The 24,446-nt window shown below is 41.8% G+C and overlaps 1 long non-coding RNA gene across 1 annotated transcript in view; it reads right to left on the minus strand.

The window, feature by feature from the left end:
• The window catches only part of LOC120400015, a 220,658-nt gene that overhangs the window by 82,556 nt on the left and 113,656 nt on the right, over nucleotides 1-24,446 (minus strand). The gene's annotated exons all lie outside the window — the stretch shown is intronic.

The following is a 24,446-nucleotide window of genomic DNA, read 5'->3' on the forward strand; positions in this document are numbered from 1 at the left end:
AGTGTGGCTTCTCTTATGGCCTTTGCATTATTGTGAACATCCAACCTTCACACTACCTCATGCAGTCTTCACCTCAATGAAATACAAGGACTGAGATTCTGTTCAGCCACTGGCATTGGAGAAGGTCTTTGCCTTCCCTCTCCCCTCCTCCCACATAGGAAAGGGTGCAATTAAGCCTTGGACATTCAGAGATGTGTGGGTCAAGTAAAGAATTTTGCCTATTTGCCTTCAGCAGCTACAAATTCCTGGAATCAACAATCTCAGCTCATTACCTTCTGCACCAGTACTGAGTTTCTAGAATTGTCTCTAATTGGTGGGTTGTGTGACCAGGTCTAATTGAAAAATTCAACATATAAGTTAATATAATAAAATGAGAACCCAATATACTTATATGTGATTTTTTTCATACTATAAACATATACAAACTTAACTTCTCTCAACAGCAATGTGGAAGCTAGTACAGCAAAATATTTGAGCATACTATGAAAGGGAGACTCACTGCCTGAGTACCCTCTCATGGCCAGGCATGGTATAGTGGCTCTCTTCCCCATTTGCCACCCCCTACTGATAGCTGGTCCAGTCCTGCAGTGGTCTCTCTTCCGATAACTTGGTCCTCCAGCCAGGTCAAAGGAAGTGTGACAGAATACACCCCTGTATTCACACCCTATGCACTATTTTAATAATCTTTGTACAAAGTATGCCTTGTAAGGTATCATCTGAAAACTCAATTTGTTGATCGGTATTGTCCTGGTAAAATGTGTGGCAACATTGTATGTGAAGTTATAAGATTTCCCTGTATGGCGTTAACACATGCTCCAAACCCCACAATCCTGCCCAAACAGAAGTTGGCAAACAGGTCTGTCCCAAACAAAATAAAGTGTGTTCTGCTTAATTTGCATTTAAGCAGTAAACAGAGGCATCAAACAGGAAGGGAAGGCAAAGGACATTCAAACAAGTGAAAAAAGACAGAGAATATCCTTTCATATAGACTCAGTTTACAGGGTCTCCGCTGGAAATGTTTTTCAAAAGGGAGACTGAAACTATAAGAAGGAAGGACAAACACCCCCAGCCACCCCTCTCACTCTCCTTGCCTATCGCATTCACTGCCCCTGAAGAGACAAAGGAAGCAGGCATGGGATTCTGGGGAAGGGGCCCATGACTAGAAAGTTTGGTCAGTAACCTGCTGGGGCATATGATGAAAAACTTTGCTTGAACATAACAGAGTTTAAGTTAGGCATTAGTAAACCGCTTATCTTTTTATAGTAGCCATTTCTGAGTTTTATGTCTCATTACCTGTAACTGCTTCAAATCGCTTTAGTCAATAAACTTGTGTAACAGGGTTCATGACCCACCCCGCTTGCTGCCTCCAATAAGGCTCAGAGCAGCGCTTCTATATCGTGATGCCAACTTTTCCCAACCCAGCACTAAAAATTTCCCAAATCTGGTGAAAAATTCCCAGATAAAAGTGTTTTTTTACAGTGCTTCTATATCCTGGGAAATTTCCCCAAACCTGGGAATTCGTGAGTAAAATGTTTCAGCTTGGGAAATTAGGAATTTTCATTCAAAACATTTTACTCAAAAATTCCCAGATTTGGGGAAATTTCCCAGGATATAGATACACTGGCTCAGAGAGGCTTCAGGATTGTGCAACACCCCTGTCTTTATTTACATAAGGTTCTCCCACTTCCAGTGTCTATCTGTATACAAGCCTTGCAGGATTAGTCACCTCCTTTATGGGCAGAGAAAGCCTTCAGCTAGGAGGCCTCAAGTTCCCTCCTCCAAAGACTTCTCCATGGCTGCCCCCTGCCTCCTAGCCCACTCCCAGCCTTTATAGCCCTTGGCTTGTCAGGCCGGCAGGTGTTACCAGTCCTCAGGCCGGCATCAGGCCTTTTCCATCAGCCCCAATCTGTTTCCCCTGATTGGAGCTGACTGGGCAGGGGATAATTAGGTGCTTTTGCACCAGCACCCTGCTACAACTTGTTTTACTGTTTTATCTAATCAAGTGTTTTCAAGTTGAAGTATCTGGGTAACTCCTTTTAAGGGAATAATATGCACACAATGTATATTTGTACTCCCTAGGAGAGGGCTGATCTGTACAGGACATATGTTTCTGGGGAAAAATCTGGGACTTGGAGTGTGCTGAGGCCACCCTGTGGTAATTTTTAAGGCTAGTAAGAGACAAGGTTTGTCTGTCTGCAGTACGCACAGAGCTGGGAGTGACTTACTGGTAGAGGCTGTTTGTGAGCAGCAAGGCATTGTAAAGGTAACCCCATGTTACAAGTGCTACTCAGTCTGGATTGTATCCTGGTATGTCACAGGAATTCCAACAGAAAGTAGTGCAAATATCCTCACACACAGTCCTTGATCCTGACTCTGGGCCCTGTGGTCCTCACTCCCTTTATTCAGGAGTCTCTATTATCACTGGACTCTTCTCCAGACTCAAGCCACCATACCAGTGGCTGGTAGGGGAACACAAGACCTCCCACTATCCTAGTCTCAGGACACAAAAACCAGGAGTCAAGTTCTGCTCAGTCCAACTCCTTGCTGCTTCTACCTACCATGGCCACACTTAGGCCTTCTCACCCTCAACTTCTAATGGTTCACACTTCCCTCAGAGCTCTCCTCTTGAATCCCCCAACAACATCCTAAACAAAAAGTATAAACAACCCCAACTTCTGCCCTCCTCAGGCTTGACTTTGCATCACCCCCTAGTTTCGTGTACTCTATTCCCCATTTAAACAAGATAAAAGGTCACAGTCTTACTGTCTGGGTAGCAAAACTTTTCCATGTGCAGAAAGCAGTATACAATTTAATAAATTATACTGAAGAGCTGTCACAGCTTTCTTAGTATTGTGATGGGGTGTCTTCCCCGCACAAACTCTGAATGGGTTAATATGAGCCAGAGAGACCACCTAACATACCAATCTGCACCTGGAAATGGACTAGGCTTAAATGAGGATGCAGCCCAGCTGGAGAGGGGACTATAAACAGGAAGACACTACTATTATGGTGCAAGAACTGTTACAGTTACACAGTCCATGAACACATTAAAATGGGAAGTTGTAGCAAAAAAATGAAACACTGAAAAATAGAATCATATATGTGTAGGACTGGAAGGGACCTCAAGACGTCATCTAGTCCAGTCCCCTGCACTCAGGGTAGGACTATGTAATATCTAGACCTTTCCTGACAGGTGTTCATCTAAGCTGTTCTTAAAAACCTCCAATGAAAGAGATTCCACAACCTCCCTGGGCAATTTGTCCTGGTGCTTAACTAGCCTGACAGTTAGGAAGTTTTTCCTAATGTCCAACCTAAACCTCCCTTGCTGCAATTTAAGCCCATTGCTTCTTGCTCTATCCTCAGAGGTTAAGGAGAACAATTTTTCTCCCTCCTCCTTGTAGCAACCTTTTATGTACTTGAAAACTATTATCATGTCCCCTCTCAGTCTTCTCTTCTCCAGACTAAACAAACCCAATTTTTTCAATCTTCCCTCATAGGTCAGCTTTTCTAGACCTTTAATAATTTTTGTTCCTCTTCTCTGGACTTCCTCCAATTTGTCCACATCTTTCCTGAAATGTGGCATTCAGGACTGGATGCAATACTCCAGCTGATAATGCATAAATAAGTGCTAAATATATAATGCCTGATTCTTTTCATTCACACTCATGTATAGCAGGAATGACGCCATTGAATTATGTGGTGTTATTGAAGTAAAATCAGTTTAAGTGAGCAGAGAATCATGCCCATAGCCTTTGCAGAGTATTGCATTTTTACTGCTAATTGCTATTACAATATAATCTAATAATTCTACTTTGCAATTTTATACGAAGCTACATGTGATATTTTTAGAAGCTGTCTAATGAGTGGGATCAGAAACACAGTAGAGGAAGTACTAATACAACAACCAAGAAAAGAAGTTTACATATGCTCCCTTGACGACAGTCAGCCAAAGATTTCCCCCTACATGCTGTTAATTCTCTCTCTTTCCCCACCTTTGGGAAACAATGAGTGTTGCTCTATCTATTGCTCCCCAGATCCCTTCCCATGCACTTGTTTCCTGGCTTGTCCAACCTCTCCTTTGGCAGGATGGACCTCTGATTTGGTCATTAGAATCTACGGTGGGGCAGGTCCTGAATTATGGGACCCTCAACCGATGCCTTGCCAGCATCTCTTCTGTTGCTGTTCTGTCACGCAGTGTGGGCACTAAGGTCTAGAGAACTTGTGTTCTACTTAGGAGACAACTGCTTCTCTTGTGCTGGCTGGAAGTCATTGTTAGGGAAAGGTAACCCCATGAAGTAGAGAAAGATCATTAGAGCCAACATAAGTGGTATGCTGTGCTGGGAAGGGCAAAGAGGCTGTACTAACTCAGGCTATGTCTTCAGTGTAGCGTTTGTTTGAGTTATCTACATATGAGTTCATTCCCCATGAGTTAGCCTAGCTCCAGTCAGAGGGGCCATACAGCAAACTACCACTTGGTCTGCACAGCATGAGTAAATGCATTAGCAGCACAGAGTGGCTGCCTCCCTACTGCATTACTAGTTCAAGCATCATAAGCACAAGACCTCTAAGAGCTTCAACTTATATTCTCTCCCATCCCCCAAAAGCTCAAGTTTAAAACACCACTCAACCTGAGCTACAGATTTTTGTGTGGCCAACTTTTATGAAAGACATCAATACCCTAGAAAGACAGTCTCATCCTATGCCATCAAGTTAGAGGTCCTACTGGGGTAGTAGAGGAGAAGCTCAAAGGGGGCCAACCCTTTCTCTGATCGGGGCTATAAATTGACACAGCGGTTCATTTGGAGCATCCTGGGGTGAGAAGTGCAGATCAGGTTGGCACCTATGCAGCCCCACTACCTGACATTCCGACAGCTGCATGGAGAATTACGTCAGCTGCCTGGGAGAGAAATGTAGAGGGTGGAATGGATGCACCAGCTACTCTGTCAGATGACACTATACAGATTGCTCCTAAGGTGCCTCCGCCCAGGAGTTCTCTAGACCACCTGCTGCAGGAAGCAGTGAAGGGCCTAAGTGGCCTAGTCCAGGAGCTGACTGACCTCCAAAAAGACAGAGATATGAGAGAATGGGATAACTGGAAGCGTAAGTAATGCAGTAGCGAGGGGGCCGCCCAAAAATTTGAAATGGGGAACTGGTCAAGGTACCCATTATATTTGTGCCAATAGTATTAGAGGCCATTTCATATGGCACCATTGTGGACAAGAAAGCCACATAGCCCAGGGCTGCTGTAAACCCCCTCAGCCTCACCCCATGGGGCAAAGGCAAGTTGAGGCTCCCTTTTCTTTAAAGTACTAAGTCCTGACACCAAGTGGCAGGTGAAGGGTGTAGAGCTGGTGGAAAGTCCCCCGAGGATATCAGTGGGTGCAAGTTCCCAGCATACTCTACCAGTCGCAACTTGGCATCCTAGCCTGGAGGGGCCCTACAATGAGGAAATCTTGGAGTTGAATGCTTTTCTGGGAAGCGGCACGGGCCGAGGGATGTGCAGGCTGTCGCTTTCCGCAGCCCCCATTGACCTGGACTGGTGAACCGTGGTCACTGGGAGCCATGATTGGCTGAACCTGCGGATGCGGCAGGTAAACAAACCGGCCTGGCCCACCAGCATGCTTACCCTGGTGGGCCGTGTGCCAAAGGTTGCCGATCCCTGAACTAAATAAATTCATGGAGAATAGGTCCATTAATGACTATTAGCCAGTATGGGCAGGGATGGTGTCCCTAGCCTCTGTTTGCCAGAAGCTGGGAATGAGTGACAGGGAATGGATGACTTGATGAGTATCTGTTCTGTTCATTCCCTCTGGGGCACCTGCCATTGGCCACTGTTGAAAGACAGGATACTGGGCTAGATGGACCTTTGGTCTGACCCAGTATGGCTGTTCTTATGTTCTAAGTATGCCCTTGAAGTCCCCCTCAGGTATAGGCTAGGGGCCAAACACTGTTCTGGTAGAATCTGATGTCGAGGGTCAACTGCCAGGAGGTTTGAGGATGGATGAAGACATAACAGATATTGAACACAGGAAAGCGTATATTTACCTGCAGAAATTAGGGCATACAATAGCCACAATAAAGAGGAATGAGAATCTATCCAGATCCTCAGTAGTCTGCAGAATGACTGGAGTGAGCAGCAACTTAAGATTCTCCAGGAAATGAACTGAGGGAAGTAGTGCAGGCCAACAATGCTAGGGTGGAAGTGGACTTGAGTCAGGCAGCTGTGCAGGACTCAGTTCAGTTGAAGATATTGGGAGAATACCTCTGATTGATACTATTCTTTGAGGCAACCCTGTCAGAGGATACATCTGGCACAATATCAAGAAGTCCACAAACACTTGCAGGGGATGGTAGAAGCAGCACCGATCAGACTACAGACAGCTGAATTCTAAGACCACTCGAGATGTATTTCCTCTGTCCCATATTGAGGAAGCCCTGGAAGAGTTAGATACTACTCCAACCTAGACCTTCCCTCAGGATACTTGCAGGTGGGGCTCTTTGAATGTAATCTGATGCTCTTTGGTCAACAGAACTTCCAGAGGCTGATGACACATGTCCGGGGGGATTTAAACTTCTTGGCAGTACTGATTTATCTCAATGATGTCATAATGTTCTCCTAAATTTTTTATAGACTATCTGCAGTGCCTGGAGATGGTTTTTGATAGTCTCCATCAACACAAGCTCAAGATGAAGCCCAGGAAGTGTGACTTATTAGGAGAGAAGGTAGAATACCTTGGGCACATAGTGTCTGCTCAAGACTTGCAACAGATCCAGATGAGATATAGCAGGTGAAGAACTGGAAGACCCTTCTAACAGAAAGCACATGTTGCAGTTTCTTGGATTCAATGGCTATCATAGGAGATGCATCAAAGGGTACTCCAAACTAGCAACCCCTTTTTTCTTCAGATTAACTGCAGGTGAAGCCTGAACTGGACAGAGAAGTCATAGGGTTCCCATTAAGACATACAGTTATGCCTGGACGGAGAAATGTGACCAGCCTTTCAAGGAGCTGAAGACAAAGCATACTGCACCTGTGTTGGGAAATGCTGATTACACCTTATCATTCATACTCAAAATGGATGCATGCATGGAGGGGCTAGGAGCTGTCATAGCCTATGCCAACAGTGGCTTAGTTCTCCCAGAAAAAATATCCCACTCACAAACTGGAGTTCTTGGCTTTAAAATGGGCAGTCATGAATAAACTCAAAGACTGTCTGCTGGGACACCAAATTACAGTGCTGACTGAAAACAATCCACTGACCTAGATTACCAGTGCTGCCTAGTTGGACATGATCAGCCAGAGCTGGATGGCAAAACTGGCAGAGTTCAACTTCAACATAAAGTACTGGCCTGAGAGAAGTAAGGCCAATGTTGATGGCCTGTCTTGGTTACCCCAGGAGGAGGTGGCTACAGTTCTGAATACTGGATGCAGTGTGTCCCCATAGTAACACATAGTGAACTACTTCCAGGGATTTCCTAAGGAAGAACTGAGGAGACAGCAGGAGAAAGACCCAGCAATCTCCTAAGTAAGGACCTACCTGCCTAGGCAATGGGCATGTCCAGGAGAGGCAGAAGGAGGAAGCACCAGCGCGGACACTACTGAAACAATGGAAATGATTGCAGCTGGTAGTGAGAATCCCTTACAGAAAAACAACATTACCAGAAGAGGGGCAGATCCAAAAGGGAGAGTCAACAGAGAATCTCTAGAGAGAAGTATTTGAATTTCTGCCCACAGACACGGTACATGTGGGCACTGACCATACAGTGGCTCTCATCCACACTTGCTGTTATTAGCCAGGGATGGTGCCTCTCTTGCAAAAGGAGCTGCCTAAGGAAGAAAGGCATTTCTGAAGGCCAAGCCCCGCTTACCTCTATTCACACCAGTTAGCCCTTGGAGGTGGTGTGCCTCAGTTTTCTCATCCTGGAACCATCCCGGGGGGAGGGGAGGAGGCAAGGGGGCATTGAGAATATCCTTGTAGTCACTGACTGCTTCACCCACTATGCCCAAGCATATCCTACTAATGACCAGTGGTCAACAACTATATCCAAGGTGATGTGGAAGTAGTTTATTTGCCACTATGGCATCCCTGAAAGGATACATACAGACCAGAGGAGAAATTTTGAAAGTAATCTCCTGGCCCCACTCTGGAAACAGTTGGATACTTCAAAGAGAAGGACTAGGCCCTATCACTCTAAAGGGAATGGGACCACTGAGCTGTTCAATGAATATGCTGGGAACCCTGCACCCAGACCAAAAGATGAACTGGAATGACTATACTGAGCCCATGACTCACACCCAATACTGCACCTGGCATGAGTCCACTTGGTTTTCCCCATTCATCTTAATGTTTGGGTGGCAAACATTCCCCGCACTTAGGAGACGAGGGGGTAGAGTACATTTCCCAGCAGAAGGAATGGATAGATAGAGCATGTCATCGGGCTGCACAGGTGTGTAAACCACTGAACATCACCATAAGGAGCACTATGAGTACAAGACATGGGGAAACCCCATTGACACCTGGAGATAGGGAGACAGAAACTGGGACATAGATGGAAACCAATCCCCTATATTGTGATCAGAAGACAGGGGCTAGTGAACAGGAGCAGACAACACAAGAGTTTTGAAAGGGAGTCATCCAGGTGAAGGAGGAGCGACTATGTGGCCCTTGGCATGAGTTTATAGACTCATAGACTCATAGACTTTAAGGTCAGAAGGGACCATTATGATCATCTAGTCTGACCTCCTGCACAATGCAGGCCACACAATCTCACCCATCCACTTCTATAACAAACCCCTAATCTATGTCTGAGTTATTGAAGTCCTCAAATTGTGGTTTGAAGACCTCAAGCTGTAGAGAATCCTCCAGCAAGTGACCCATGCCCCATGCTGCAGAGGAAGGCGAAAAACCTCCAGGGCCTCTGCCAGTCTGCCCTGGAAGAAAATTCCTTCCCGACCCAAAATATTGTCTGTCTGTTTGCTATGTGCTTGCTTGCTTGCCATGGGCCTCCTTGATTGATGTTTATGGTGTGATCTGTTTGAGGGGCTGTATGCTGAGCCTAGGGGTCTCTGCTTCCAGATGAGATATCATGGTATCTTTTCACACTGAGGATACCCCTCTGGGGGAAGAGACAGGTAATCATAATGGGGGATTTAATTATTACAAATAGAGATGGTGGGGTATATGAGGACAGAGAACGGCATGGTGAATTGCCTGCCAGGTGCAAAGGTTGTGAACCTCTCCAGACATCTAGACTTATGTGCAGTACTGGGGAGGAGCCAGTGGTCATGGTACATGTAGGTACCAGTGACACAGGGAAGGATAGGAGAGAGGTCCTGAAGGTCAAATTTAAGCTGATAGGTAAGAAATTAAAATTAAGGACCTCCAAGATAAAATTATCTGAAACACTTCCAGTTCCATGCACAGGGGCGGTTAGACAGGCAGAACTACAGGATCTCACTGGGTGGATGAGACAACGGTGTTCAGAGCAGGGATTTAGTTTTATTAGGAACTGAAGGACTTTTGGGGAATGGAGGCATTTATACAGGAAGGATGAGTTATACATAAACAAAAAAGGGATCCAGATTGCTGGCATGTAAAATTAAAAAGGTAATAGAGGAGTTTTTATAAAATAAAGGGCTGAAGAAAAGCCAACAGGTACAGAAGAGCACACAGTTTGGACAGACCCATCCCCTAGGAGAGGACTGATTAAAGGGGATACTCTAAATGCCAGTAAAGAGGAGAGAACAGAAGTTAATAAAGTACAGGTAGGAACTGAAGAGAAAGTAAAAAAGAGTCCCATTCAATTACATCACACGAAGGCAGATAACTAAATATTGACAAATATCTGACCTTCTCTGTTTTCTTGAGGGTTTGCTTAACACCTTGGCAGCATCAAAAATTTATGGGATCTCTTTGCAACAAAACTGCTATTGTCACTGTACTTTGTATTCTGCTGGATAAAACGTCAATGACATCCTTAACTCTTCTCATAGTAGTCACAACTATTAGAGTGTTCTTTATTGTTTTATTGAGTTTTTTGTACTCTCTGGAGTTGAAGTACCAGGCTTCTTTATTGGAATGGATATTCCCCCCACTTCTCTGAGCCTTTTTTTTGACAACAGTGAATAAGGTAAAAGAATATATAAGAAAAATGAGATGCTAGGATTAAAGAAGAGGTACTCAGTGTTGCTGATTGCCTTTGGAATTACTAGAATATTTTTTTAAGTTTGGTGGGGAGGGCTGCAAATCTATACACATTCCCTACCTACCTATTAACTTACCAGATACAAATGAGACTGCCATTCTTTGGCATCACAGAGAAAAACCATTCATTTTTCCACATTTTTGCTCCACTTCTTGGAGATATTTGTCAGTAGCTCAGCTCTTTTAGTCTTAAATTCCCTCAGAATTCTTGGAAGTATATTATCTGGTCTTGGTTACTTCCAACTCTTTAAAGTCCAGATCTTATTCACATGCTTAGCTTTACTCATTACAGTAGACCATTACGTCCTGTGGGATTTCTCAAGTAAAGCACATCCATTTATTCTGGATTGTGGTCTAATCCGTCACTTCGTTCCATCTCTTATTTCGATACCTCACCCTCTGATATTACCTCCTCTTTATTTCCTGAAAAAGTATATCTTGTTTTCATTCATAATGTGAATCATGAAAAAACATCTCTTCCTAAAATGTTCATAATACATATAATTGTATTCCTAACTTTTGGAGTATTTCCATCCCCCTCTCCCCATTTTATCCTGTTTTAAACAGCTAGTTCATATCTATTAAAATTCAGGACCTCCAAGACAAAATTCTCTGAAATGCTTCCAGTTCCATGCAGAGGGGCGGCTAGACAGGCAGAACTACAGGATCTCACTGGGTGGATGAATATGATTTCATACCTCCAAAGAATTTGTGATTATTATACCTGAACGGCTCTACAAAAGAATAAAGTTAAACACAATTTGCTGAAAACATTTGCTTCTAAAACTTCAAAACTCGTCATTCTTGTTGGAAAGCACTCTGGCAAGAGGACAGTGAAATCTAAGTGAAATTGAAATCAGTAGCACCACACAGTGGTGTACTGATCCTCAACATGTAAATGTCAAACACCGCCCTGTCCTCTTTTTAAATTGGTTATATCTGCATTATATGCCAAGTGTCACAATTTCCAACTAGTGCCTTTTAGCAATTTCTGATGCAGAAAAGGGATATGGAAAATGTAAATCTAGATGCCTTTTAATCATCCATTAGTACTGGATTATTAATATTTAAACACAGTGGCTGTGCTACTTAAATATACAGTACCTTGTCTTCTTATAGCAATAGTCCCAATGAAGAATTATCAGATTTTTCCAGAAGACATAGATGAAAATCAGGATTGTATTTCTACACTTTGTGTTGTGTTTTTTTAAATACAGTAGTAAACAAAACAAGATTTATGCATCCATTAATTATTTTCAATGTAAGCAGAGCCTGAAAGAGTTCTCCCCTGACATCTAGTGATGAGTTTGGGGAAAAGGACTTCAGGAGCCGACCTTGTTTGCATGGGCACACTCACCCTGCCTAGGTGCTCAGCTTGATGGGGCTGGTTGCCAAAATGCTCACTTTTGGCTGGTGTTGGATCACAAGTTAGTTTGTTACTGGGGGCAGGGGTAATAAAGGGCAGGTACCCTTGTTGTGTGAATCAAGGGGAACAGACCTGTGCTTGGCAAATGAACTGCACTCTCCAAGGAGGGCCCAGGGGTGCCAAAGTCCAGGGGAGCTGAGAGAGGGTGAGGACAGGTACTTGTACCCAGTGGTGTGGGCTCTGTCTAAGGATTCTAGACGCCATTTGTGAGCTTCCTCTCTCCACTGTGTAATAACAGAGCTGATTGAGACTCAATTAAGAGCTTTTTGTTGCAGACCAATGGAGCTGAAATCACTGATAACCAGGTCTAAGCATTAGACCTGCTTTGGGACTGATACAAGGGACTGCCCTCTGTGCTCTAGCAGTCAGGCTCCTCCAGTAACAGCTGAAATCACTGAGAGCTGTGTTAAGTGGTGGGACCTCAAGGCATCTCAGAGGATGCAGCACAGTGCGGCAAACAGCCAGCAGGGCAGCCGGCAGAATGGAGCCATGAGCAGCCAGCAGAGTAGCCGATGGAGCAATGCGGAGCAGCTGACACCAGAGCGAGCGCCCGGACAATGGATCAAGCAAGGTGCCTTTCCCCCGTCCACCAGGGTGGAAGGTGAACTTATGCAGATGCACTTCTGAAGTCTGGGTCTTCACTGACCAAGGCACCCAACTGAGTGGGGTTTGCTGGAGGGAGCGGAACGTTAAAGAAACTTTTGGTTGTTGGACTTAAGAACCTAAGGCAAAAGGACACTGCCCACCATACTTTGGAGTGGATGTTCTGCTCATGGTTATGTGTTTATGAATCCTGCTTGCGGCATTTTCCCAAGTTAATGCTGGGTTACTTTCCCCCTTTTTATTAAAAGTTTCTTTACTACACACAGACTTTGTGCTTGTGAGAGGAGAGGTATTGCCACCTACAAGTACCCAAGCAGTGCTGTGCAATTATCACAACCTACTGGGTGGGGACTCGAGCTGGTTCTGTGTTGTATTTTTGAAAAGGAACCCCTGGATATTGAACTGAGCCCTTGTCGCCACCAATTCCAACTGGCAGAAGGGTTACATGTACCTCAGTTACACTCCTCACTGTAGTGCAAAACAGCCCTAAAAACAGATTAACTACTACTCAAATGGTCTGCATTCTGTGCAGTGCTCAAGATTCAGTTTCCTTTTTAAAAGTCTGTGCTGACTAAGCCAGAAATATCCCGTGCAGCAGCTTGGCTGGGGATGAAGGTGCAACAAGTAGCCAGGGGAAGTGAGACACACAAGAAGCTGCTTGTTCAGCAGGAAGGGAAGGGAAGGAGAGCAATCGCCAGGTCCAGGGATCTGCAGGTTTTCTTTAGGATGTGAGATGGGTCAGCTGAGAGCAGAGCGTTGCTGTTTCATAAGAGGGAGAAGAGAGTGAGTAGCTGGGGTGCTGCTCCTTTAACAGTAGGGGAAGGATTAGGCAAGGGGAGAGCAACTGGAGCCACTACTCTTTTCATAGAACATAGAAATGCAGGGCTGGAAGGTACCTTGAGCAGTCATCAAGTCCATTCCTCTGCGCTGAGGCAGGACCAAGTAAACTTAGGCCATCCCTGACAGGTGTTTGTCCAATCTGCTCATAAAAGCCACCAGTGATGGGGATTCCACTATGTGTTTGTAAAGATGAACAGGAAGTGGGGAGGAGAGTGGAGGAAAGGAAAGGATAGTCACAGCTTCTGTTTGAGTACCACCAGGCACTTGACTAACAGAAAAACCATTAATATTGACCTCACCTGTGTTTCGCACTCCTGGCTGAAATGTGAAGAATATAATTACTGCTCCCTTCAGCTCTTCTGCAAACATCCTTTTACTAGATTGTTTTCCCCCAGTGCTACTAGCTGTGGATATTTGGAAGAGGAAAACCTCCTCTTCCATGACATAGTCAGGAGACCTGTACACAGATGGTATTCTTCATGTGTGTATGTCAGAGGGATGATGGCTAGATATTTTTTTTTTTTTAAATCAAGCATCTTGTTCATTCCTGATGAAATCACATCCTACAATGTAAGCCTTAGGGATTTTAAAAAAATTATTTCAGCATCCTGGATGACTAAATCACATTTTTTTGTTGTATTCAGTATGGAGAAGCACTGGAAAAACATACATTACCAAAGGCAAAGTCTCAATAGGCAAATCTAGAAAGTGTTACTGTGTCCACGTTTGGGATGCTGACTACTTGTTTAAAACAGCAATTAACTGAGTGACTCTTCAGACTTTGAATGTATCTGTTTATTATAATAAGTTGAAAAATCCCAGGAAAGCTGTCAAAGATATCTCACTGTTGAAAGTGACCCTGATGTAACTCTATGGTGTACAAAGCTGGTTTAAAATGTGTAGAGCAGAAAGTGAGGATAACATAACAAAGTTCCTGTTGTGGATCCCTTAATTACACCGGATGTTGAACAGTAAAAGGCAGCAGCAAACTGAAAGAAAAGGGTAACCTATAAGAGTACAAAAAGGGAATGCAAAGCTCTAATAAGAAAGCTTTGCATTTCCATAGCACCTTCCATTTGAAGAAGTGAAAGCTCTTTACAAATGTGAATGAATTTAGTCTCACATTACTCTTGTGCAGTAAGTACAATATATATTAGAAGAAACAAAGTTTCTTTCAGGTGACTACTTGGCTCTATTTTAAGAGCCAGCACACTGTGTTTTGCAGTCTCTGCATCAACTTTCTCATCATGCTCAGTAGCATACTGATCTTCCAATGGTACCTCCTTCCCATCCCTTCTCATATAGACTATTCTGTGAGAGGAATCCAAGTTAGTGTGAAAATGTGGAAAAAGTAAGAAGACACTAAGAATATATTTTAACGATGGCAAAAAACCAGTCAACTTACAGTAGTTTATGTGTAGTGTTTCTTATGTTTGCTGTGAATCACAATTATAGCACATTAGTCTTCACAATTTCAGACTTCAGTGTATGAGTGTCACTGTGAAAGGCCCCATTTCAACAAAAGCATGTTAGGCATGTATTTAGGAGACATAGGCCTGGCCTATGCTTGATAACTTTGCCAAAATAGCTATGTTGGTTTGCGTCATGGGAAAGGAAGTGAAATCACCCCCCTAAATATCATAGCTATACCTGCAAGAGCCGCAAGAGCCCAAGTGTAGAAACAATTATAGGAGCAAATAAGTCCTTTGTTTGTTTTTTGAGGGGTACAGCTTATTTCGTTTTGGAAACTAGTATAAACTGTGTCTCCACTAGGACAGTTTGCCAGTACAGCTGTAGTGGCAAACCTTTTCTAGTGTAGGCAAGGCTTTACTCAAGTGCTTTGCTGAAATATGACCTTGGTCTGCTACTTTCTACAGTCCTGGTTAGAAACTCCTCTTGACCCTTGCTTCCAAATTGTCTATAGATTTAGGACTTATCTATGCTTGAATTAAGAGTACATATTAAATAAGATTGTTAATTAACACAATTGAAATGTCTAATGTAGGCAAGAACATATCAGTTCAGCTGTTCATTGGTAACCCTAGCATGAATCAGGCCAAATATCAGGTAACCATTCTGCCTGGTTGGAGTGGGCTAAGGGTTAACTGAGACCAGCTAAAAAGATTGTGTCTTTGCCTATGCAAGAATTGTCAATTGTTAGTTAACACATCTAAGTTACCCTGTGTTAAAACATACCTCAAATCAAGTGGAGACAGGCCCTTACTGTTTTTATTGCTTTGAATCTTTCAGAGTTTACAAACTTCCACCAGTGTTCAGTTCACATCATACAATAACTGGAAAATATATTAAAAACAAAGTGAAGATGAAAATATCCTATGGTTTGAAAGCTCTAGACGATATTCACAGAACAGAAAAAATGCACTTTGATAATACAAGAAGGGACATTTGACTCTTTTAAGGATTAAATGATTGGCTGGATTTAAGCAAATCTGTGAAACCGTAAATAAACCTTCCCAGGAGCTGCTAATCCTCCCTGTGCTTTCCTCACCACTCTCCAGGCTGATGTATGCCAAAGAACAAACACAGAAAAACCAGGCATTCTTAACATGCTTATACTGTGGAGTAAAAAGCAGTACAAAATGATCACCTTGTCCTCTTCTCCACCGATTACCCCGCCCTAAGGCCGTTTTACACAGCCACAACAAGTGGTGTTGCCCTATATTTTAAACTGATCATAGAAATATTAGCTGTTGTGTTCACAGAGAAAATATGAATAGATGTGCTACAGATGAGAAGTTTTCACAAGGAAAATGATGATTGATTATGCCAAAAGGAATGTGTGTTCTGAATCCCTATTCCATTATAAATAAAGTTAATCTTACACTTTTTCTTCTGCAACCTACCTATTCTATCACTGGTAGAGGTGAACCGCTTGGCCAAAAAAAATATATATTATTTTTTCCCAAAAATGTAGATTCAGGCTGACCACAACATTTAGAGAATTTGTGTTGATTTCAGCAAATTGTTTCGATGAAAGACAATTTTTTTTGGAAGTGAACCATTTTGACATTCCCAAAACATTTCCATTGTGGGGGCTAGATTCTTAAGGGGACATAGGTGCAATTCACTAAACTGGGAGTGAGGAGAAGGTGGTGGTGGTGCCACTGCCCTCCTCGAAGACCTAATTAAATATGAATTAGGCCAGAGAGCGAGAATGACTCTATAACCTGGTGATTAAGGTACTCCTTTGGTGGGGAGGGATCATCTGGGTTCCAGTCCCTGGTCCAATTATTATTTAATTTATACAAAGTGGAACAGCTTCAGTATGAGTGACCCACCCCAGACTAGCCAATAGGCTGCCAGCTAGGCACTGATTTGTGATATAGGAGGCCCCGATTCAAGTCCCTGCTCCTGAGCAGGAATCTGAACCTGAATCTCCCACATCCAGTGAGTTTCCAGTCACTGGGCTATAGTGTATAAGAGGGAGGGGGGGAACTGGCATAACCACTAACAACTCCCTCCCCTCAGTTTTGTGAATGGTGACTAAAATCTAAACAAAGATTTTCATTTGAGCCCAAATCAATATTCCTACTTTTCAAGTCACCAAAAATTCCAAAAAGTTTTGGTTTTGAGTTGACCCAAAACCATTTTTTTTTCAGAACTGCCAGTGAACCAAAAAAAAAATCAGTTATGTACATAGCTCTATTGGTCAGGTTTCTTAACAGTCCTCAGATGGCCTTCACCATCACCTGGGTTTTGTCCGTTACCTTTTGGTTTGTTCTCCTCTCTTTATTCTTAAAACCAAAAATATATCCATGTCACTAAACAAGTCCAAGGAAGATGGACCTGCAGAAGTATTGGTACAGTACAATCCTGCTTGTTATTCCAGGTATGCATAATATAGGGGATTTCTTGAATCTGGAGGGTGAACTCCAATGAAGTCTTATAAAAAAGGAATTTCACTTCCTGCAAGGCAGGTGGATTTTAAGGCTCCAATATTGTACCTACTACAAACAAGCAACATAACAGGAAATCGGGACTATATGAAAAGAGTGACAAGCGTCTATAGGGTATCATATGTTTAACTCTTCTTCAGGAACAGTCAAACAATCCAGAAATAGCACTTATTGCCTAGAGGACCCAACCAGTATTGACACCCCATTGTACTAGACATCGTAAAAACAGGTAGGAGCATGCCAGCTGTTTGAAGAGGCTATCTAACTAGACAAGACACACAAAGGGTAGGGTACAAGGGGAAACAGAGAGAGGTAAAATGACTTGACCAAAGTCACACCACAGATTGGTGGTGGAGCAAGGAATGAAATCTAGGTTTTCTGACTCCCAGTCCAGGGCCCTATCCAGTGGGCAACACTGTCTTTCTAGATCAGAGGTTCTCAAAATGTAGTAATTGGACCACCGGAAGGCCAATTTAAAACTTTCTGGCGGCTCACAAAGAGCTAGCTGTCTGGTCACGTGGAGCTGGCTGGTCCTCTATTTCCAGATGCTAAGTCACATTAAAAGACAGCCAAAACATGTTACTTGCTTGTGTAATATTATTTTTTCCACATAAACATTTGCTCTGATTGCTACGGGGATGTCATGCAGTCATGAATGAGAGTGTAAATGGGTCCACACAAACACAGATAGGAAGGGAGACTATCCACAAGACAAGCTCTCTTCTGAAATGTGGTCCACTCTGTGTAAAAAGAGTGAGAATCCATGCTCTTGATAGACTCACATGAATACGGTATGAAATTAATGATATTTCTGTAGGACATTTCATTCAACCTGTCTGTTCAACATCTGACCAAATGGATACCAAGGCCCAGATCCTTAGCTAGCATAAATGGATGCAGTTCCATTGAAGGATAGCTGGGGATCTGGCCCCAGGCATAGCCGTTGTTCCAGAAAGTACACCTGAAGGTGCATTATTTATCTGACTATAAATGATATGATTCTGAATTACAGTAGTTCTGAACTGGAAAGTTGGAGTGGTGATGGGGACACTATCTGAAATAAAATCAAAACCATTTTTGCATAAGTCGGAAGAAAGAAACTGAAGTTTTAAAGAAGAGTTGTAGCGTGAGTAACTTTTCTAATAGTTTTAAAATTACTTCTTCTAAGAACTGATATATGAAAATATTGAGATTAAAAACAATGAACAATAAAACTTTGTTATAAATATAGCTCTGTTTTTTTAAATAAAGCCCATCAGGCAAGCAGAATCTTCATGGATCTCACAAGATTTGCTCACATTTCTACAAGCCTCAATTCCCTGACATAGTTCCTCTACTCCCTGACATAGTTCTCCATTGTCTACATAATGCATGCTTGCAGTCAGCAAGGAAGTGCTGTGCTGCATTTGCATATAATGACTACACACAGAGCATGCTGCTCTTTGTATCTCTGTAAGTCATCATATCAAAACTAATCATGACAGGTTTAATCAAACAAACACCAGCAAACTTTCCTCATAGGCCTTACATATGAATTAAGCATCACAGATATGTGGGCTTGATTTTGATATGTGATCTTTCTTTCAATAGAAAAAAAGACTTTGAGCAGAGAATTTCAGTCAAGAAAGCAACTAAGTTACCAAGGAAAGAAAAGAGATTGAAAATATATAATAAATACAAAGGAAAGAATCATTGCTCCATCTCTGCTTTCTCCAGGACCAGCCACCTTTCAGCAAGTATATCTCAAATGTAATATGTCCTTAGCTATTTGAGGTCCTCCATTCCAATTGCAAATACTTTGGCACTAGTTGTTTAGTTTTCATACACAGGCAGACTATATCCTATTGTAATAACCAGGGGAGTGTGAAAAAACTCTTTCCAATATCCATTTTAATTCTTTCCTTTCTCAGTTTTAGTTCACGTACTTTACGTTGTCTACATGACAAAATACAGCACATTTAAAGAAGAACAAATTTGTGAACAAGAAATACTTTATGAAAAAAGGCTTTTTTCATCTTGTACTGACACAAGTAGGGTAAAAAATTATGGAAACGTTCCAACCAACACTCTTATTCACTCAGACTTGCTCAAGCAAATCTATTCTATTATTCATGAATTGCTATTCTGCAGTATTACCTCTGATCAACTGTGATTGCATTTACCATAACATACACTCACCTCTCTTTTTTCCTATGTTCCTATCATCAATAGCCATCATTAATTAAGAGCTTGTGAATCTTCTGTCAGAGAATAAATCCTACTAGGGAAAAGGGTTTGATTCTCCACAGGCTCCAGGTTTATGCCTGTGTTATTCCAGTGGAGAGGGGAAAAAAGCAGGAGTATCAGGGTGGAAAATCAGACCCCCAGTTAATTTGTTCTCCCCTACTTCTAGAAAAGCACTTGTTAAATCCACAATCTTACACAAGATGGGAGACAGTCCACAATGAATCAAATTTAGTTTACTTTGCAAAGAAGTCACTGAAGTCCCATAAATAGAGCCTTATCAAATTCACAGTCCATTTTGGTCAATTTCATGGTCATAGGATTTAAAAAAAAATAAATTTCATTATTTCAGCTATTTGAATTTGAAATTTCATGGTGTTGTAATTGTAGGGATCCTGACCCATAAAGGAGTTGTGGGTGAGGTCACAAGGTTATTGTAGGGGAGGTTGCAGTACTGCTATCCTTACTTCTGTGCTGCAGCTGGAGAGCGGTGGCTGCTGGCCAGGAGCCCAGCTCTGAAGGTAGAGCAACTACCAGCAACAGCGCAGAAGTGAGGATGACATGACAAGGTATTACTACCCTTACTCCTGCACTGCTGCCTGCAGAACTGGGCCCTCAGTCAGCAGGCACCACTCTCCAGCCACCCAGTTCTGAAGGTAGCAGCAAAGAAGTAAGGGTGGCATGGCATGGTATTTCCACCCTTACTTCTGCACTGCTGCTGGCAGGGCACTGCCTTCAGAGCTGGGTGCCCAGCTAAGAGCCGCTGCTCTTCAGCTGCCCAGATCTGAAGGCAGTGCACAAGCAAGGGTGGCAATACTGCGACCACCCTAAAATAATATTGTGACCCTCCTGCAACTCCCTTTTGGGTCAGGACCCCCAATTTGAGAAATGCCGGTCTCCCCTATGAAATCTGTATAGTATAGGGTAAAACCATACAAAAGACCAGATTTAACAGTCTGTGACACCTTTCTCGTGGCCATGAATATGGTGGGGCCCTACCCATGAAGAAGGCACTATTCCAGATAAAATAATGCTAGGCCTGAACACTTAAAATTGGCTTCCTGTAGGTGTGAAGAACCTCTTTAGAGTACAAATAAAGTGTAAAGGAGTTAAGCAGAAACATGTCATTGCTTCTTGTTTAATCAAATTACGTTAGATACACAGAGCAAGCCTCTGTTTTCTGACTGCTAGTTTTTCTAGCATTCACTGCACTTAGAATGGGTGAAAAGCTGAAATGTGAAGCTACACAATGTAAATTGGGAATGAGATTACAAAGAGGGCTTCATAGTGCATATATCGATCATGTACTTACAAGAGTAAAACAATACAAGTGTTCTGACAGCTACCACAGCGTCAGTGTTACTGAATAAAATATTACATGACATGTTATATTATACAAAACTAACAACATTTTTGTTGGTATTGGACAGGCAAGAAAACCATTAGAACCTCTTAAATGAAATATAGAAAATCATTGTTTAAAGGTTTCTTATTTAAAAAAAAAATAAATTAAAGAGAATTTCAAAATGAAAGATGTTTCAAACCAAATAATCAAAATGTTTTCTTCTGAAAATGTCAAAATTAAAAGTTTTGACTTTTCTGATTTTTTTTCAAACCAAATAGTTTGGCAAAATTGATACAAATTTGCAAAATGAATCAGTGTAACTGAATCTGCATTTTTCACCAAAAATAGGTTTAAAATGAAAAATTGAAAATCCTTGCCTAGATTCGGGCTGGATGTACAGAGTCAGGGCCTAACTTCCTTGAGCACCTTTTTTTGAAAACAGTCAGCACTTTCCATTTGCACCTCTGAAATCATTTTTTTTTCTCAGAAAGAAGTGATCAAGCCATACATTCTGAATAACAAATGAATTAAAATATCTCAACTATTTGGAACGATTTAAAAAAAAAAAAGTCAGTTTCCCTATCCCATTTAATATACAACTCCAATAGGTGAGAGCAGAATAAATTACTCATCTACATTATTTTTTTCCACATTACAGACCACAGATCATTTGAATTGACCCAACAATATGAGGTACCATAGAAAGATCAGACTTTCATAAACATCTCCAGTACCAATACCTAGCTCCATACCAGATATTTGTGGCCTGACTCTAAACGTTCTTTTGAAACAAATATATATATTTGTATATATATAAACCAATCAGGACAGCAAATCTTTGGGTTTTTTTATCCATATCTAGTACCCAATTTTACTGAACAGAGACACCACTTGAACTTGTATTGTGTCAGCTCAACAGGACGCTACTATAACACAAATTTGCAACAGATATAATATTTGTTCTTGTGATGAGTAACATTAACTTCATTGCAATCTAAAGAGAATCTTTGGAACTGTGTTCTTCAAATGACTGATGTTTATTGAATGTCAATATATTGAGCTGCTTAATTAGTACAGTATACTTCAAATGGGGTTATAGATAATTAAAGTGTTATGAATCCAGACTTTGATAACGAACATTGTTTGATTTAAATGTTAAAATCAAAATGAAAGAATCAGAATTAGGCTTTATGAATTTCACACTTCATTTCATATTGCTGATCAGGATAGTGAATATTGCACTTTGGGGACCAGTTAAAAGTTGTGCTGGAATGTCAGCAGATGAAAGAAAGTAGGAGAGACTTACTTATGATAATTACTCCATTTTGGCATTGGCCCATAAACTATAAATTGCGGCATTCAGCAACAGGCTGTATTGGCCATTATGTGTGACTTTGTTTGAAATGAAATTATTGACTGGCATATTGTAATGAATTAATGTTCATTGTTAGCTTATTATATTAGAGAATAACAATCAAAACATACACAGAAAGACAGAAATAAAGGCAAAGGTGGTAGAGTAGCATTGTATATCAATGATGAGGTAGACTGTAAAGAAATAAGAAGGGATGGAATGGATAAGACAGAGTCAGTCTGGGCAAAAATCACATTGGGAAAGAAAGCTACTAGAGTCTCCCCTGAGATAGTGCTTGGGGTGTGCTACAGACCGCCGGAATCCAATTTGGATATGGATAGAGACCTCTTTAATGTTTTTAATGAAGTAAACACTAATGGGAATGGTGTGATCATTGGAGACTTTAACTTCCCAGATATAGACTGGAGGACAAGTGCTAATAATAGTAATAGGGCTCAGATTTTTCTGGATGTGATAGCGGATGGATTTCTTCAAGTAGTTGAAGAACCAACAAGAGAGGATGCCATTTTAGATTTGGTTTTGGTGAGTAGTGAGGACCTCACAGAAGAAATGGTTGTAGGGGATAACCTTGGTTTGAGTGGTCATGAGCTAATTTAGTTCAAACTAGATGGAGGGATAAACAAAAATAGATCTGGGACTAGGGTTTTTTTATTTCAAAAGGGCTAACTTTAAAAAATTAAGGAAATTAGTTAGGGAAGTGGATTGGACTGAAGAACTTGTGGATATAAAGGCAGAGGAGGACTGGAATTACTTGAAGTCAAAGTTGCAGAAACTATCAGAAGCCTGCATCCCAAGAAAGGGGAAAAAAATCATAGGCAGGAGTTGTAGACCAAGCTGGTTGAGCAAGCATCTCAGAGATTAAGAAAGAGCAGAAAGCCTACAAGGAATGGAAGATGGGAGGGATTAGCAAGGAAAGCTACCTTATTGAGGTCAGAACACATAGCAATAAAGTGAGAAAGGCCAAAAGCCATGTAGCGTTAGTCCTTGCAAAGGGAATTAAAACTAATAGTAAAAGGTTCTATAGCCATATAAATAAGAAGAAAACAAAGAAAGAAGAAGTGGGACCGCTAAACACTGAGGATGGAGTGGAGGTTAAGGATAATCTAGGCATGGCCCAATATCTAAACAAATACTTTGCCTCAGTCTTTAATGAGGCTAATGAGGAGCTTAGGGATAATGGTAGGATGACAAATGGGAATGAGAATATGGAGGTAGATATTACCACATCCGAGGTAGAAGCCAAACTCGAACAGCTTAATGGGACGAAATCGGGGGGCCCAGATAATCTTCATCCAAGAATATTACAGGAACTGGCACATGAAATTACAAGCCCATTAGCAAGAATTTTTAATTAATCTGTAAACTCAGGGGATGTACCGTACAACTGGAGAATTGCTAACATCGTTCCTATTTTTAAGAAAGGAAAAAATAGTGATCCGAATAACTATAGTCCTGTTAGTTTGACATCTGTAGTATGCAAGGTCTTGGAAAAAAATTGAAGCAGAAAGTAGTTAAGGACACTGAGGTCAATGGTAACTGGGACAAAATACAACATCGTTTTACAAATGGTAGATCATGCCAAACCAACCTGATCTCCTTTTTTGAGAAGGTAACCGATTTTTTAGACAAAGGAAATGCAGTGGATCTAATTTACCTCGATTTCAGTAAGGCATTTGATATGGTTCCACATGGGGAATTATTAGCTAAATTGGAAAAGATGGGGATCAATATGAAAATTGAAATGGGTTAAGGAACTGGTTAAAGGGGAGACTACAACGGGTCATATTGAAAGGTCAACTGTCAGGCTGGAAGGAGGTTACTAGTGGAGTTCCTCAGAGATCGGTTTTGGGACCAATCTTATTTAATCTTTTAATTACTGACCTTGGCACAAAAAGTGGGAATGTGCTAATAAAGTTTGCAGATGACACAAAGCTGGGAGGTATTGCTAACACAGGGAAGGACCGGGATGTCATACAGGAAGATCTGGATGACTTTGTAAACTGAAGTAATGGTAACAGGAAGAAATTTAATAGTGAAAAGTGCAAGGTCATGTATTTAGGGATTAATAACAAGAATTTTGGTTATAAATTGGGGACACATCAGCTGGAAGTAATAGAGGAGGAGAAGGACCTCGCAGTATTGGTTGATCACAGGATGAGCCGCCAATGTGATATGGCTGTTAAAAAAGCTAATGCAGTCTTGGGATGCATCAGGCGAGGTATTTCCAGTAAAGATAAGGAGGTGTTAGTAACATTATACAAGGCACTGCTGAGACCTCATCTGGAATATTGTGTGCAGATCTGGTCTCCCATGTTCAAGAAGGATGAATTCAAACTGGAACAGGTACAGAGAAGGGCTACTAGGATGAGCCGAGGAATGGAAAACCTGTCTTATGAAAGGAGACTCAAAGAGCTTGGCTTGTTTAGCCTAATCAAAAGAAGACTGAAGGGAGATATGATTGCTCTTTATAAATATATCAGAGGGATAAATATCAGGGAGGGAGAGGAATTAT

The sequence above is a fragment of the Mauremys reevesii genome, linkage group 3 (genome assembly GCF_016161935.1).
Source record: "Mauremys reevesii isolate NIE-2019 linkage group 3, ASM1616193v1, whole genome shotgun sequence".
NCBI classification, from domain to species: domain Eukaryota; kingdom Metazoa; phylum Chordata; order Testudines; family Geoemydidae; genus Mauremys; species Mauremys reevesii.